At 31.3% G+C, this 5,424-nt stretch overlaps 1 long non-coding RNA gene across 2 annotated transcripts; it reads left to right on the plus strand.

Moving 5' to 3' along the window:
* The first annotated feature begins 2,309 nt into the window (after positions 1-2,309).
* Positions 2,310-4,305, plus strand: LOC139843387 (uncharacterized). Of its 2 annotated transcripts, XR_011757564.1 has the most exons (4): positions 2,310-2,464; positions 2,572-2,675; positions 2,903-3,025; positions 3,911-4,305. It is a non-coding gene; the product is annotated as an uncharacterized lncRNA (long non-coding RNA). The 2 variants fall into 2 exon arrangements; XR_011757563.1 differs by having other exon boundaries at positions 2,572-3,025.
* The last annotated feature ends 1,119 nt before the right edge of the window (positions 4,306-5,424 follow it).

A 5,424-nucleotide genomic window follows, 5' to 3' on the forward strand; every position in this document is an offset into this window, starting at 1 on the left:
ATGTTCTATATCTATATGATATGCTAACTAAATGATTTAAAACCTGGAAACACGAAAAACACCGTAAAACCGGATTTACGCCGTCGTAGTAACACCGCGGGCTGTTTTGGGTTAGTTAATTAAAAACTATGATAAACTTTGATTTAAAAGTTGTTATTCTGAGAAAATGATTGTTATTATGAACATGAAACTATATCCAAAAATTATGGTTAAACTCAAAGTGGAAGTATGTTTTCTAAAATGGTCATCTAGACGTCGTTCTTTCGACGGAAATGACTACCTCTTTCAAAAAATGACTTGTAACTTGTATTTCCGACTATAAACTTATACTTTTTCTATTTAGATTCATAAAGTTAAATTCAATACGAAACCGTGGCCACTGGAATCACTCAAAACGGATTAGAAACGAAGAAATGGCGAGTAAAACAAGATTGATAAAAAATTACTCATTTTACCTACATGAAAGTTAGTAATAAATCTATTCCAACCATAACCTAATCAACTTATATTGTATATTATGTAATATTGAGATACCATACACACGTATACAATGTTTCGACCTATCATGTCGACCCATCTATATATATATATTGCAGAACAACCATAGACACTCTATATGTGAATGTTGGAGTTAGCTATACAGGGTTGAGGTTGATTCCAAAATATATATATAGTTTGAGTTGTGATCAATACTGAGATACGTATACACTGGGTCGTGGATTGATTCAAGATAATATTTATCGATTTATTTCTGTACATCTAACTGTGGACAACTAGTTGTAGGTTACTAACGAGGACAGCTGACTTAATAAACTTAAAACATCAAAATGTATTAAAAGTGTTGTAAATATATTTTGAATATACTTTGATATATATGTACATATTTGTTATAGGTTCGTGAATCGACCAGTGGCCAAGTCATACTTCCCGACGAAGTAAAAATCTGTGAAAGTGAGTTATAGTCCCACTTTTAAAATCTAATATTTTTGGGATGAGAATACATGCAGGTTTTATAAATGATTTACAAAATAGACACAAGTACGTGAAACTACATTCTATGTTTGAATTATCGAAATCGAATATGCCCCTTTTTATTAAGTCTGGTAATCTAAGAATTAGGGAACAGACACCCTAATTGACGCGAATCCTAAAGATAGATCTATTGGGCCTAACAAACCCCATCCAAAGTACCGGATGCTTTAGTACTTCGAAATTTATATCATATCCGAAGGGTGTCCCGGAATGATGGGGATATTCTTATATATGCATCTTGTTAATGTCGGTTACCAGGTGTTCGCCATATGAATGATTTTTATCTCTATGTATGGGATGTGTATTGAAATATGAAATCTTGTGGTCTATTATTATGATTTGATATATATAGGTTAAACCTATAACTCACCAACATTTTTGTTGACGTTTTAAGCATGTTTATTCTCAGGTGATTATCAAGAGCTTCCGCTGTCGCATACTTAAATAAGGACGAGATTTGGAGTCCATGCTTGTATGATATTGTGTAAAAACTGCATTCAAGAAACTTATTTTGTTGTAACATATTTGTATTGTAAACCATTATGTAATGGTCGTGTGTAAACAGGATATTTTAGATTATCATTATTTGATAATCTACGTAAAGCTTTTTAAACCTTTATTGATGAAATAAAGGTTATGGTTTGTTTTAAAATGAATGCAGTCTTTGAAAAACGTCTCATATAGAGGTCAAAACCTCGCAACGAAATCAATTAATATGGAACGTTTTTAATCAATAAGAACGGAACATTTCATAAATGATCAGATTTATAAATATAAATATGCAGCAAAAATCAATAAGCTACAATGATAATGCTTAGTTTTCTATTTGAGTACACAAATCCAATACACAAATAAAATACATAAGTAATAGCGTGAAGCAATTGGAATGACAGAGATAGTAGTGACCGAAACCTAAGTTTTCGCACAAAACTTCATTCGATTTTGACGAATGAATCACAAACACTAATTTTGGGCCCAGATGGATTCGCCGACTGCAATAAATTGAAAGAAACAAAATTGTCCAGATCTTCGATTGTAATCAATTGATGATATCACGCAGGGACTCATTAGTAAGAAGAAATCGACGAATGGTTACCATAGTTAGGGTATAAGCGAAAGTAGTGGTTGTAGAGAAAAAAAAAAAAAACCAACGATACTCTGTTTGTAATTTAGTTATAGAATATAGAATAGATAGATATAGATAATAATAATTATATTTTAATTTAAATACTTTTAAATATTACATCATCAATGAGATCTTACAATTGCTTGAAGCGTATAGTACAACACCTTAAAGTATACCATTATATCACCACAAACTCCCTTTTCATAAAAATAGATACCAGATCATTCTATCTTCTCTACAGATCATTCCATCTTCTCTCCACGAATGCTAGGGTTTATTCTTTAATCAATATGTCGCTAAACCAAGGTTAGTATTTCAAGTTTTATTTGTCATTTATTCGTACAAATTCATAGTTAGAGTTGACTCAGTTTTAGGGTTCTTAATTTTGTTTTTCTAATTATTTGGATGTCAAGATCAAGGTTGTTGCAAGTGTTGATCAGGATTGGAAGTGGATGCTTGATGTTTGCTCGATATGAATTTCTACATCTCCAACATGATGTTTATGTGGGTTTTTGAAGTAAGTTATAATGTTTATTTGAATTTGAATTGAGTACTATCATCATCTCTTTCTTATACTGTATAATATTCATTGCATATGATATGTTAAAGTTTTCTATGTGCACACAAGGTGTTTGATGCAATGTCTGTAACACAGATAATTCAGTTACTGTTGTGTTTGAGTCAATATCAGTTGTTGCAACATCATTTTCTTAGGTCTCAGACTGATTTTGACAAATAATTTAGTATATGCAACAGAGGGTAAAAGGTCTCAGACTGATGTTGATGATGTATTTTCCAATTGATGTATGCGAGAATTCAAGAAGTAAGAAGTGAAGCGTTTGTGGTAAAATGTTAAAGAGGAGATGGGTAAGTTCCTTTTTCATGTTTCTTAAGCTTTCATAAAATTAGTAGATTTAGTGACAGTGTGAAATGGAGCAAGAGTAATGAGTCAATATGGGTTCTAAATTGCATTTTAATGGTCATGCAATTGTTCGTGGTTATATATCATTTTCTCGAACTATTATGAATGAGCCTTTTCCATGATAAAGATGATAATATTTTTTTGTTTATCTACTTACATTTTAATCTAGGTTAACGTCGGGATTGTTTGTTTTCATTTTTATGTGTTATCCTAACTTGCAAATTCATATCATATGTATATGGAGCTATAAACTTCCAACTAGTGAGTCCAGATGATCAATTTGTTTTGGAAGTGATAAATTGATCCATTTGAATCATAACATCTAAAATTTGTTTGGGGAGTTGGTTACTCTCAAAAGCTTGATCTAGAACCTCCATTGTTTTTTAAACCCTTTTCACAAACCATGTACAAACAAAAGCGACAAGGTCTCGAAATGTTCCTTTTCTTTTACAAATGCTTGAGAAGCCATATCCTATGATAACATGTTGGATACGTGGACAAGCTGCTCGATGAAATTCACATATGAACGGTAAATCAAATTTGAAGTAGTTTATTTGTTATACTTGCAGCCCCACAAAATGAGTTAGAGTAGAAGCAATAGAGATAGCTCGAATGATCTCAAATATGATCATATGAGTGTTAGTATTCGGCTTTTTTGATATTTAATCATTTTAAAGTTGCGTTTTAGTTGTTAGTAGCAATAGGAATATAAGTGTAGTTGGCAATGCATATATAACTTAATGTGGTTGGTATATTTGTAGCCAATCTCTATTTAGAATACTATTTTCAAATTAATTCTCTAATTGAGCTGATTAAACACAATGTATCAGGTCAAATACAAAATGCAGTTTGATTATTGATCATCCTTTGAATTAAAAGGAAAGGTCTTGGACCCTATTCCGCTTTGGGAACCAAATTCATTTGCTTAGCTTATTTCAATGGGGAGGCAGTGGACCGGAGAAATTGCACGGGGCGCAGTCGGATCCTTGATTTGGCTAGGAAAGGATGCACTACATTGGGCTTCGATTTGTTCAGGAAAAAATGAGTCAAGAAAACGGGTTGATTAATTTCTTAAATTACTGATTCTATTAATTCTTCCTTATGCTTTAATGTTAATATTAACAACCTTTGTTGACCAATTTATCATGTAGATTTATATTCGATTCACTTTAAAATGCTTTGAAATTTGTAACAGGGTGTCAATATTGACCCATTTGTTATAATAATAATAATAATATAGATATGGATAGTCAATTTTGGTGTATACATATAGTCAATTTTGGTACACAAAGTATGTATTTTTATATTGAGATTTTAGGCTATAAATACTCATGAATGCAAGCATTAAACTTGCACCATTTCTCACACTTACAAAGTGTTTCTTTCTTTCTCTCCATTATCATCTTTGTTCTTACACTTCATTATTAGTATTCTAAATCAAGAATCAAATCACTAAAGGTAGTTATAAGCCTACTGAATTATAACATCAAGAATCAAACCACTAAAGGTAGTTATAAGCCTACTGAATTATAACATCAAGAATCAAACCACTAAAGGTAGTTATAAGCCTACTGAATTATAACACGTTATCAGCACGATAATCTTAATACTAAATATGGTTGGCTCTGCCACCAAAATGATATATGGTCGGTTATACCACCAAAATGATATATGGTCGGTTATACCACCAAAATGATATATGGTCGGTTATACCACCAGAATGATATAGGTCGGTTATACCACCTGAAAAAATATATGGTCGACACTGTCGCCAAATTTTCATTTATGTTTACTAATATTTATATTTTTGTTATATAACATTTATTTATGATTGCTTACACATGGTCGACACTGTCACCTACTTATCATTTATGTTATATTAAATTTATGTTTAATGTTTATATACTTATGAATATAAATTGACTCTAATTTATCATGATGTTTGTTTTAATTTTTGATAAAAGAAAATGTCGAATCTGGAAAAGCTTAAATTTACTCCTTTAGAATCAACTGGAAACAACTACATGTCATGGGTTATAAAAGTAAAAATGCATCTTAAATCAATGGGCATTCTTGAAACCATAAATGAAAACAACACTTGTTCTGAAAAAGAACAAGCTACGGCATGTTGCTTTATTCATCAACATATTGATGAATGCTTACAAAATAATTATGTGACTGTAGAAGATCCCCATGTTTTATGGGAAGGTCTCAAAAGCAGATTCAATAATCAAAGAGAAATTTTACTTCCAGCTGCAATGGAACAATGGAGAACATTAAGGTTCCAAGACTTTAAGAAAGTAAATGAATACAGCTCAGCTCTGTATAATACATGTTCACAACT

The sequence above is a fragment of the Rutidosis leptorrhynchoides genome, chromosome 4 (genome assembly GCF_046630445.1).
Source record: "Rutidosis leptorrhynchoides isolate AG116_Rl617_1_P2 chromosome 4, CSIRO_AGI_Rlap_v1, whole genome shotgun sequence".
Classification (NCBI taxonomy): domain Eukaryota; kingdom Viridiplantae; phylum Streptophyta; class Magnoliopsida; order Asterales; family Asteraceae; genus Rutidosis; species Rutidosis leptorrhynchoides.